The sequence below is a fragment of the Oreochromis niloticus genome, linkage group LG7, assembly GCF_001858045.2.
Source record: "Oreochromis niloticus isolate F11D_XX linkage group LG7, O_niloticus_UMD_NMBU, whole genome shotgun sequence".
Taxonomy (NCBI): Eukaryota; Metazoa; Chordata; class Actinopteri; order Cichliformes; family Cichlidae; genus Oreochromis; species Oreochromis niloticus.
The window spans coordinates 58,051,615-58,065,039 of NC_031972.2; positions in this window are offsets into that span (position 1 = coordinate 58,051,615).

Below are 13,425 nucleotides of genomic sequence, written 5' to 3' on the forward strand. Positions count from 1 at the left end.
AAAGTAATGTTTTAATTTGCATATAACATAAAGTGACAGTTTGCTATTACTGTATACAGAGTAGACTTTACTATACTGCTGTTCCAGTTGGAATCAACACACATCAAGTTAAGGTGTCCTAAAGGTTAGTGAATAGAAAATACTTTACATCTTCAAAGATTCAAATAAGCTGCGTGTGACATATATCTTGATTTTTTTCAGTAACGGATGTTGTTTAAACATTTCCCCTTAAGCTCATTTTGTTCGTTCCATTGGTTAATCAATAAAGAGTTGTGAAGAAATAAATTAATAACTGGATGAAAACATTCTGATTCTGAGCCAGAGGTTTTCCAGGACTTTAATTTACATGAGTACTGTATTTTGTTTGTCCGTCCTAGGTTGATCGATGGTTCCCAAGCTCCTGATGAAATGGAATGCATCAGTTAATTGGTTTTACTCAGATAATACTATTGTAGTGTTACTTATAAGCACTGTATTTTTGTCTGTTTGTGGCTTTTTTAGAAATGTCCCAAGTCAGGGCTGGACTGATAATCGGGAATACTTGATATTTTCCTGGTGGGCCGATGCACTTTTGGGCCGATGGACCACTACACACTGGCTGTACAGGGACTAAAAGCAGCCTGTTTTTTCATTATTGACACTGGCTCATGCAGCTTGTAGAAAAAGTTTAGTGAGGAAGAAGTGGCCAAAAGGTGGAGCTAAAATGCAGCAAAATGTGTCAAATTAACTGACATGTTAGCTCTCAGGCTGCTGCACTGCGCACCGTGAACAGTAGTACCAGCAACAACTAGTAACAACTAGTGACTCACAGTTACAGGAGGTTGCTGTTGCTAGCACAGACTGTGGTGAAGTGCGCAAGAGCCGAAGAAGGTGAAATTAGCATCATGAGGAACATGATTAGGAAGGGATTCAAGGATTCAGGTAAAATGAATTGCCACTTTGCTAACAGATACTGTGTAGCTTTAAATTATTGTCATATGGTGAAGTGCAGCTGAGAACTAACCCAACAACGACTGTTGTTTAAAACTGATTAAAACCTGTTTCAATCAAACAAAATGAAATATATACATGTGTATCCATGAGAGAGAGAGAGAGAGAGAGAGAGAAAGAGAGAGAGAGAGTGGTCATGGTGGGCCGCCTGGACCCGAAATGCTGAATTTTTGTCTGAAAGGGCTGAATTTTTGTCTCAGGACACTCAGTCTTGTCTCCAGATTCTCACAAGCAGTTTGCATAATGTGAATATCAACAAAGACTGTCGAGCAGATAGTCCAGTTCAGGACACCCCAAGGGACACAGTCAATGCCTTCTCCAAGTCCACAAAAAACATGTAGACTGATGGGCAAACTCCCATGCACCCTCAAGTGTCCTCGGCAGGGTAAAGGTCCACCGTTCTGCAGCCGAGAGGAAAAGTGCATTGTTTCTCCTGTATCCTAGGTTCAACTAATAGACGGGCTCTCTTTTCCAGCACCTTGGCATAGACTTTCCCTGTGAGGGTGAGAAGTGTTATTCCCTATATTCCCCTCTGGTCTCCTTTTTTGAAGATGGGAACCAACACCCCAGTCTGCCAATGCAGACCCTTAATCTCCAAACAACATTGTAGAGGCGTGTCAACCAAGACAGTCATATAATATCCAGAGCCTTCAGGAACTCAAGGCCAACCTCATCCACTCCAGGAGTCCTGCCACCAACTAGTTGTTTAACTGCCTCAAGGATCTCACCCCTGATATAGACGAGTCATCCCCAGACTCTGCTTTCTCTATGGAAAAATTAAGGAAGTCCTCAAAGTATTCCTTCCACCGCCCAACAATGTCCTCAGTCAAAGTAAACAAGAGTGCTCCACCGCTTTCCCTTCCTGGTTCGCCTGATGGTTTGCCAGAATCTCTTTGAGGCAGTCCAAAAGTCTTTTTGTATGGCCTCTCCGAACTCCTCCCAAAGCTGAGCTTTTGCTTTAACCATTGCCCGCGACACGCTCCACTCGGCCTGTCGGTACTTATTGGCTGCCTCAGAAGTCCCACAGGCTAACCAAGCCACCATGACAGGCACCAACCACCTTGTGGCCACAACTCAGTGCAGCAGCTTCAGCAATGGAGGTGCTGAACATGGTCCATTTGGACTTGATGGCCAGAGTCCAGAGAGTGGAATGCTGTTTCACCCAAGTGTCCAGAAAGTATGGCCGTAGATCTGATGATACGATTACACAATCAAGCATGTCCCTTCTTCGGGCTGTACCTAGCCGGACCCGATGGATTAAGGCCCTCCACTAGATGCTCGCCCTTGGACACCCTCCCCAGGCCTGGCTTCAGGACAGGAAGAAAACACAACATATATATTATGACTGGTTGCTTGCTTCTGTGTATATATGTGTGTTTTTTTGAGCCAGATGCACAGCAAAATGTTTCTCAAACAGTTTGCTGTTGCAAACATCATCATTTTAAGTTGCAAACATATAGCCTTTTTTTTTTTTAAGTCTGAAGGTGCGGCTATTACTTCAACAAGAAGGTCCTGAGTTCGACTCCACGATCTGGCTGGGCCCTTTCTGTCTCTTTGTGATAGCCCTGCATCTGGCTGATGACTTGTTTTGTCCTCTCACCCTGTGATAGCTGGGATAGGCCTCATTTCCTAATTAGTACTTTTTCCAAAATATAATTTTAAACTCAAACAGAGATACAAATGCTTTTGGATGGAAATAGTCTATAAAACTGTAAAAAGAAAAGAAAATACCTGAGGAAGCTCAAAATGTCAGTGCAACTTGATTCAATACCTTTATAAAAAAAACTTTTTTCACCTTTTTTCAACTTTATTACAATGTTCACGTTTAGACGTGCAGCTTGCATTTTTATTGTTGGGCAAGTTACTGAACCTTGAGCTACCTCCGTGTGAATGTGTGCATGAGAATGTTAGGTAAAAAGCACTTACATTTCAAAAACTGAAATCAAAAAGATTGTGTGTGTGACTGGATGAACAAGGCTAGTAGCAGTAAGTGCTTTGAGTGCGCAATTAGTATAGAAAGGCATTATGTAAGTACCAGCCCACATTCTTATGACTGGATTCAAGAAATGCTAAATAAAGAGGCTCCAGTTAGCTAAAACATTTTTTTGTATGGTGTAGGGGTTTCCACATTCACTTCAGCAGCAAATGGTATCAGTCAGAAGGAAACACAAAGGATAGATGGATTGATGATATAAATACTACTTGTTTTTCGTTGCTGGTATTATGTATTTTAATCTGAATTTTATGCGATTCATTTGTGTCTTCTGTCAAATTCTAAAAGAAAGATGAATTGGTATGTCTGGTTTAAAAGGTTTTAAAGTGTGCCAGTTTGTAAGCATGGCACACTTTCTCCAACTTTCTTACTTCAGAGTCAGGGTCTTCTGACTCAACAAAAATGAAAAAGAAAAAGGTGAGATGACACAAAGGTCTATTATATGTGAAAACACCATAACAATATTTCATTTAAAACTGACAATTAAGATCATACATAACCAGATTTCCACCATACACTCATTAAATACTTATTATTTCCATGTCTGCATCAGTGTAATTCTTCATATGCCATGTCTTACTACTTGGGCTGTTTCTGTTTGTTATTTTTTATAGTGCTTATTATTAATTAATTGCTGTTGTGTGTTCTACCCATGCTTTTGGCTTCTTCAGAAAAATCTGTGTATCAAACATCGTTAAAACAATACAATATAAATCTGAAAAAAAAATCACCTGTTCTAGTATCACGAATTAAATTCATAAAAAGAGCTAGAGCTTTACTTCTGTGTAATTTCATGCCTTTGGGGGAGCAAAAGCCTTTGATCTGGACATTCATCATCCAAATACATTTTGTTCCTGCATTGAGCTTTAGATTAATGAATTGGCACAGTTAGGAGGATTTTTCCCTCTTAAGACCTGACCTTCAAATGTGTGCTTGCCAGTTGCAGCAAGCTCACTTTTATAAAACAGGAGACTATAAAAGTAGGTTGTTTGTAATTTAAAGATGTAATTTATATGTACAAATTTAGAGCGTTTAATGATAAACTGAACAATGCACAATGATAAGCACCCCTATTAGTCAACAAGCAGAACATTATAAAATACAGCAAAATTACAAAATATCAAATGTAGACTAGAAAGTGCATTTTCTGAAGAAACTGCAGTGTGAATGCTTGAATCTGAATGTATGCACTGAAATGAATTAATTGCTGAATTTTAAGTTAAAAATAAAAATGTTGAATGAGCTGGAAAATACAGAGTTTTTAACCTGAAAACAAAAGTGCAGAACTTTTGAAAGCTGATGTTCACACAAAAGAAGTTGGAAAATAGCTGAAAAGTTTTTAAATTAAAATTTGGAAAACCTAAGAAATGAGAACAGAAAATTTAGAGTCAGAAAACATCTGAATGAATATTAAAAGTTCATATTCTTTGAATCACTGAATGACTAAAGTGTAATCCCTCCACTTGGATCCACACAGTTTAAAAAGTTTAAATCTCTGAGCTTTGAAAGACATGCTGTTGTAAAGAGAACAACGATGGCTTCGTTTTGAGGGTAAAATGATTGCTGTAGAGCAAACACTGTGGACACAGCAGCAGTTGAAAGAGAAGTGTTTAAGATGAATCTTGGCAGAGTGAGAGACAGAGCTCTGATTTGTTAGCTGTGGTGAGAATACAAGAATAGTAAGAGTAAAGGATTTTTAATGAGGAAAGATCATGTTTAAAGTGCAGGTCAGATGTTTTTCTCAGCAATAGCAGAGATCAAAACTAAGGTAAAAGTATGATTTTCATAAGCTCTACCAAGTCAGGTAACTAGGAGTGTTAAAGCAGTTTTATGCAGTCACTCGTATTAACTACTATTATATGGTAACTACTTGTTACTGTAATGCATTGCTTTACTTACCCAGCAAATAGTCTTGCAAGAAGAACATTCTGTCCCTGGCCAAAAATGATTGTGGTTTGACAAGCAAGGCAGAAATGTGTTTTCGAAGCAGATGGCCTACAGGGCCCCTTTCTCTATTAGTATGTTGGGTATGTTAGCTTAGTGGAATAAAATTAAATGGCTGACAGCACAAGGCTGTATCATTACACCTCACTTTGAAAACTACTTTTCATTTTCTCTTTCCACATCCTTGAATTTATTTATTTTAACCACCAAGGCGCTGGAAAGATTTTTAGAGATGTTGGTCCATACTGTTGTGATAGCATCACACAGTTCCTGCAGATTTTATTTAAATGTCCTGTTTTGGGACATCCCAAAGCTGCTGCTCTATTGCAGCGGTCCCAAACCGAGTCGTTTGGTACCAGGCCACGAGAGTTGAGGCTCGGGTTTCCCTGGGTCTTTTCCCATGTTGTAGTTGTGCGTCTTATTGTGTTAAGGGGCAGAGAGGAGGATGTTACGCAATGTTGTTGCCGCATTTCAGGAGGATGCTGCTAATAAAGTTACACAATTACACAGTGAATTATTATTATATTTACAAAATACCACAGTTTTTGTCTTGGTTGTATCATTTATTTTGTTGTATTTATCTGCGACACCTGAAAGGCCGGTCCGTGAAAATATTGTCATTAAACCGGTCCATGGCGCAACAAAGGTTGGGGACCACTGGTCCAACTGATTGAGATTTTTTGACTACGTAGGCCATTGTATTCAGTAAACTCATTGTCATGTTGAGGAAACCAATGATTTGAGCTTCATAAAATTGTGTATTATCCTGCTGGAAGAAGCCATCAGAATATGGGATGTTTACTGTGGTGTTTAAAGTTCTACTGAACCCAAAGTATGCCCAGAAAATATCCCACACATAATTATTCTGCCGCTTCCACCCTTAACCGTTCATAGATGAGATTAAATCATGCATTCATGTTGTTTTTGCCAAATTTTAACCCTACCATCTGAATGTTGCTGCAGACCAGCCAAGAATTTTCCTGTGTGAGCCTGTGCGAATTGTAGCCTCAGTTTCCCCATTCCTAGCTAACAAGAGTGATAACTCTGCTACTGCTAGTGTTGCAGCTAATCTGTTTGATGGGTAGGTCATCTATGAATCGGAAGGTTGGCGGTTTCATTACTGGCTGCTCCAGTCTGCATGCCAAAGTATCCTTAAGGAGGGTATTAAACCCCAAGCTGCATGAATGTTGGATAGAAAAGCAGTTAGACAGAAAAAAAAGTGCTTATGAGAATGGTTGAATGAGGCAAGTTGTATATAGTGCTTTGACTGCTCTAGTAGAGTAGAAAAGCGCTATATAAGAACTATTTGATTATTATTTGCCATCTGCTTCTGGTTTCATTTTCAAAGAAGCTCTTCTGCATACCTTGGCTGGTAATTATTTTAAGTTACTTGCATCCCTATTAGCTCAAAGCAGTCTGGTCATTCTCCTCTGACCACTAACATCAGCAAGGTGTTTTTCACTAGACAACTGACACTCACTGGATAGAACATCTTTTTCCGGACATTCTCTATAAAACCCTAGAAATGGTTGTGCACAAAAATCCCAGAAGATCTGTTAGCCCATCTGGCAACAAACACTATGCCACATTCTAAGTTTCTTAAATGACTTTCTCCAATCTGATGTTTGGTTTGAAGTATAGCAGGTGGCGATAATCTTGTCATGTAAATACAGTTGCTGCCATGTGATTGCCTGATTGGGTATTTCCATTAACCAAGGTGTATGTATGTAACTAAAAGACGAAGGTATAGTATCATCAGTAAATGTGAAGAATAAAAGAAAAAGTTCAATTGTTTTTCATAAAATCTTGACTCTGGTGACAAACATCCCCAAAATTGATAGGTGCTCCTGAGTGCTGTAAGCAGACAAGTCAGTGAGTTGGTCAGTAATGCAAAACATAACCACTTGCTATAATACTATACAACTGATAGCAAATTGCTTTTCCCCCCCAAAAGCTACAAAATTTATAACCAGTGTTGGGACTAACGCGTTATTAAGTAACGCGTTACAGTAACTACGTTATTATTGTGGTAACGAGCACGGTAACTAGTTATTATGCCAAAACCAGGAACGCGTTACTCGTTACTGGGATTTAGATAGGCTCGTTACTCGTTACTTCGTGTGGTGGATATCGCGGAGCTTCCACAGATTCAATAACATTAGCAAGTGGTGGAAGCCAGCAGGTGGATGAAGGAAAAGGGAGGCAAGAGGAGAGACCCGAAGCGGCCGCCGGTCCGCGTGTCAGGTGAACTGAACTTCAGGTAAGAAGTTATGACCTGCAGTCTATCTGAGTCAGATATAAACCAAGTTTAGGTGGAGTTTATTTTCGGTATGCTGACATTTTCGTACTGCGTGCTAGCTAGCATGACGGAGTTTCTATACAGCTGGGTGGGTGCTATGTTACTGATGTTGAACTTTATTTTGTTCATAAGGTTAATTATTAGAGTTGCCAACCGTCCCGTAAAAAACAGAATCGTCTGGTATTCAGAGAAAATATTACGCGTTTTGTACTGAGGTGAAAAGGAACACAGTTTGTCCCGGACTTCAGCTACAATGAAAAAGACACGAAGCTGAAGCTGCACAGCTGCCTCTTCTTCTCTCATTCTCTCCTCTCCTGTTTCTACTTCAATAACGAAACTGATCAATGATCAGCTGATCGGCTTTTCTCTCTTGTTTATTTATCGCCCACTTTGCGCCAGAAAGAGGAAGCCAGCGGATGTCGCGTTAAACAACAGCAGCACGTTTAAGCTTGATTAGCTGTTGTTAGAATTTATTTAATATTAATTTCTAGTATCAGCTGATGTTTGCTGGAGCCACAGCTGTAAAGCTGCTGGTCATGATATCGGTTTGGATATGTGGTGAGAGGGAAACATGCAGATGAAACCAGGAGATGTCCTTACTGAATCATCAGAGTTGAACAGGTGATGGAGAAACAGGTTTACCTTTTAGGTGACATGAATGAGTTGAAGGGAAGTTATGAACTGTTTCTGAGAGACAAATAACACCAGGATCCTTTTCTAAGTAGCTGACAGCTGGTAACTGTGCAGGGGCGGGTCTAGCAAAGTGTTGCCAGGGGGGCAGGTAGGGCATTAACAGGGAAAGGGGGGCACAAGGAAATACTTCTTTATTATTCTCATTTAAAATGTCTAGCTTTAAAAAAAAATAATTATCTGAGTCTTACGACAAACAATTGATAGATCGATACATATATACCATCAGAACAGTGTACATCACTGTCACAACAGTGTTTATTTTCATTCAAAGGCTTTATGATTTTTCCTATAATGGTGGGCCGGTCTCTAGTCAAAATGCCCGGGACGATTTTTTTGTCCCAGTCCAGCTCTGTATGCAGCTCATCTGCAGTCTGGTGTTACCTACATCTTCCTATTCAGAAGGCAGAATTTCCAAGTTCTGAGTACAATCAAAAGCACCATGACTGCAGTTTTTGTGTTGGATGTAAAAAGCAGGCTAGAATCATGGCGGCGGTCAACGATGGTCCAGGCGTGGGATTTCTCTCGTGGAAATGTGCACATTATTTTTTCCTTTCTATTGGTAGGTGGCACAGTGCACTTGTGGCATGTAAGCAAGATAGAAGACTGACAATCTTGCTGGGTATCCAGTTACGGAAGCAACACATTAACAAGAGAATTCTGAGTAAAACCAAAGTTATTTTCCCTAGTAACTAGTTACTTTGAAAGTAACGAGTAACTTGAAGTAACTGAGTTACTTTTTTAGAGAAGTAACTAGTAATGTAACTAAGTTACTAATTTAAAGTAACTTACCCAACACTGTTTATAACAGAAAAGCATGTTATTAATTATTTATTTAATTTTTATATTGTATGTAATGCATATGGCAGAATAAAGGAGCTACCTGCACACTTTCAATCGCATAATAATAATACTATTATCAATTGATTTTGATATAGATGACATGCAGCTGTGCATTTCCTTACCACCCACAGATGTTAACACCTGCTGTATCTGTATTGATCACATCGAACTGTGAATGTTATAGGGGTAAAAAAAAAAAGGGTTGTTTTATTTGTCATTGTTTGCTTGTTTGTTGGTTTTTATTGCTCGAAATTCCAAAAAGAAAAACAGACTATCAACAAAATTTGGAATGTAACACTTCTTTGTGTTTTGAACACAAAACAAATTTTGCTGCTCAAAAATGTAACTATATACTGTGTAGACCACGTAGAATATCTAAATTGAGCTTGTGGGGAAATGATCTTTCAAGAAATGCAGATTAACTGTTGCTGTGTGTATGCACTTACACAGCATGTCTTGTAGAATTTTTTGGAGTCAACTGTACTACTGGAACGCTTCTAGGGACAACAGCACAGTTCCAAAGTAGAAGTTAAATAGAATTGTCAGGTATCTGTACTTTACTTGAGTATTTATTTTTCTGGCAACTTTTTATTTTTACTCCCTACATTTTAAAACACATTTCTGTAGCTTCTACACCTTACATTTTGAGAACAGACTCATTACTTTAGGTTCATTTATTGTTTACACTCTAGGGTTAAATTAAGCTGAAGGAGTGCAGGTGTCCGCAAGTTGTAGTTGCAGTAATTCAAAATCTAGGTAGCGTGACAGAAGAAGAGGAAGCATGAAGAGAGCAATGTTTTGTTTTTGGTTTTTTTGGATATTTTAAGTGGCAGGTAATTTCAAATTCAACATTTCTAGAAGCTCAACAAACATCAGCGAACACACAAACTGTTTGTGTGCAGTTTGTCACATAGTGTGTTGTTAGCTAAAGGTTCAGATGCTGTATTTCACAGGGAGAGAAAAGAGTGTGAGATAAATTCACTCAGTTAAAAATGTAAGAAAAGACAGGACGTGTTGAGAAGAGAGGTTAGATTCAAAGGTAAGGATGCTCAGTGATGCCTGATAAACTTTAAAAAATGTAAACCTTAAATGTGATGTGATGTCATAATTTTAATCTTAGATTAGACATTCCTGCAAAAACAACCTAAGGTATACTAACTTGGTGTTATTCAGATGTCACAAGAAAATACTTAGTTTTTCACGTAGTTTGGGATGCAAAGGTTAGCTTGTCGCACCTTTATACCAACTGTATACAGTCTAATATAAAGACAGTATACAGTATTGTGGCAGTGTAGAGGATGGGTATCAGCCAAAAAGATGTGAAACATCGGCCGACATCTTGAAATCATTTGTGCAAATCTACAAAGAGGAGCAGGTCAGCTGATCATATCATGTACACCAAGAAAGCCTACTCATATAAAAATGATTGTGACTTGTGATTATTGTGCATGGCTATCTTTTGACATGCTAAAGAGGGTCAGTCATTCAGTGCATCCTACTATCACAGTTTCCACGGGAACACAGACGGAGAATACTGCATCAGCCGACACCACCTCCTGTGATCACCCACACAGAAAAAAGCTTTACCATTATTCCATCTGTGGTTAATGCATATATATGGTTTTAAGAGAAAAAAGAGAGAAAGGCAGAGAGAATGAGTGTGGCTGGTTACATGGTAGGTCACCCTTGTTTGCTGTACTGTATATGCAGCTGGGCAGTTGGTTTGCTGCATTGTTAGTTAGATGAAGCATAGTAAACACACTGTTCTGAAATAATTTTGTCATAATGGCCGTGGGTTTCCTTTAGTTTCTCTCTTTCCTCCAGGTTAATTATCCTCCATTCACTTTTCTCCCATTTGGGTGGAGCTTTGGATTTCCCGTTCTTCAGCTGTGCACACCTGATTATCATCTTCTTTGTCAATGTCAGTAAAAGAAGACCAGCTGTGTCATGCAGGGTCCCCCAGATAACCTGGTAAACAGGCCAAACCTATAGGGGTGCATTCAAAAAAGTACCTCCTATCTCCTATTCCTGACCTCATCCAGGTCAATGAAAAGTGGGTAGGAGTATTGCTAAGGGCTTTGGAAGAACCATGCGCTCAGAATTGGAACAGCATTACATTTGTCTCTCCTTAACAATGTGACACCAGCCGTCCACCCTGCTGAAACTACAGTTGTTACATTACAATCAACGACAGAAGATGGACTACAAAACGTGCATATTACTTTGCCACAATGTGTTCTAACCCCATTGTTTTACAGAGGACACATAAATGAGAAGAGTCTGTGAAAAATATTTCTTCATTTACAAAGGATGGAATTTGAAAAAAAGAAAGAACATTTAGGGCCAGTTTTACTAATGTCAGCAGCCGAAAACCTTCTTTTGACATTAAAAAAATACTGGATTTATTAAAGACGCTCAGTGTCAATTTGTGACTGACAGTTGTGAAAAGGAGTATTTTTGCAGTTGGCCTTATGCTATATATATTTCAGTAGAACTTTCAGCAGAAGAATATTGAGATGAGTCACACAAATGTGAATTACAAAATCAGTGGAACACAATTTACTGCAAATTGCAAAAACTAATGTTGAAAGAAGCATGGATTATCCCTGCTACGGTTGTGACAGTCGGTACAAGGAGAATTTATTTTCAGGAGAGAAATGTTGTCAGAATGCGTTTGTAATTGGCGGTTTGTGTGCATGGCTCAAGTTATTGCAGTGCTAAAACTATGGCTCTGTCCTAAAACTCTTCATTTAGTCCTCATGCTGTGTGTTTAGAGACAAGCCCCACTTATTGTTCCTCAGCGACACTGTTTTCATGAAACAGAGCAGAAACGAACTGAAATGAGCTTCTTTTTCTCTACAATTTGGACACTGCAAGCAACTTCTCTCTGTTGAATCTGTAACAAATAAAAGTTAGTGTGTTAGTTAATGCCTGAATGTTCCAATGTTCTATTAACATTAAAAAGTGATGCGCGTATACATGCGGTACAATAACATAGTAACTGGGATGGCTTGTGATCTGAAAGTAAACAATGTTTTTTGTCCTTCTGCATATTCAGCTGTTCTATAGAGACTTCAGGTTTATATAGAGAACACCCCAACAACAAATATATGGACACTTTGTTACTGATTAGCAGTTCATCTTATAAAATTTATGTGCTACAGTCTAGAAAAGTCTGTCTCACATATACAGACATTGTGACTAAAACACTAAATCCACCAGTATGTCTCTCAGTTATCATGTAATGACTGTGATATTTAGTGAACAGAAATGTCCCATCTGGATAACATTTGTACACAAACATAGAGGGAATGATTGGAGAAAATGCCAGTTTATTTGTTTTGGGAATTTCCATACTGGCTAAAGGAGTTGGGTGGTGCTAAGCTTTGGGGGATCTTAAAGACACAGAAAATAAAGCAGCTTGTTTTGAATTGTGGAAACACCCAGGGACTGCATTAGGATCCAGAATAAAATATTGTCATTATTATTTCTTTATGCTGTGAATCATGGACAACTACTCGTGTAAAATCCAAGAATATAAATACTGAGCTGAAAATGAGCATAATAGGTCCTCTTTAAACATTTCTTGTAGTGACATATTTTTCTTCACAGTTTTATATCAATGCTGACATATTACATTACAAAAAACCCAAACAAAAACAAAACAAACAAAAAATGCCAGTAACATACTAAGCAATGCACTGGCAGAAAGCATCCATTAATTCACCTGAGCCTTAGGAACAGAATAAATAAGAAAATGAGGAGTTTAATGGTGCGTTAGTAAGGAGCCAGTGGAAAAGGCCCTGGGTTATGTTTTCAATAGGCAACTATTATGAAAACCAACTTGTCACACACTTTTCAGAGAAGATCAGTTGGCACTACAATTGTAATGGTTCCTCAAGAAGGAGACTTTGGGCTTTAGCTTGTTACTGATAAGAAAGTTCCACAGAAGTGGAAAGGTTGTATATTTAAGACAACCTTTAAAATGAATAAAAAGTAAATAAATTAAAATATGTTATTTGTGAGAATAATGCAACAACCATATTGATTTTCACTTTGGGGTAAAAACATGCTTTGGAACAATTCCATTTAGCAGTTTCCAATTATGATTACAGATTTATTTTAAAGGTTCAGATTGACATTTTTTCATGCAGTTTAGTTGCTTATTTCTGATATATTAATTTAAATAGATTTGGATTTCCACAGGACACAGACATTTTCATTTTTCTGTTACGCTTGACTGACACTGCCAGCAAACTATATTTACACTTGAATGCTACATTAAATCAAAACTCCTGCTCTGACAAGCAAAATTCAGTTTGTTTCAAAATTCCATGTGTGCCTCATACAATACATAAAAAAACTGTCGGGGGGTCATTTGAATGTTTTATGTCAACTATCTGTTACTTTTAGTAAAACATTATAGTTTCTCTAAATGTATTGAACACCCCCCTTCCATTTTTATTTACTGGCAGTTGGAAGTCTTGGGTGCAAGTAGCAAATATTTTTAATGACATTCAAATTATGCCGTTACTTGCATTATGTAAGTTCTTCATTTATTATGAATCTTCATTTATTAAAATGCATTTCCTTTGGTTAACATTCATTTTTTTGTCTGCGTTTTTGACTGCCAGTTTGTGGTCCCTTTACTCATACCTGGCTGGAA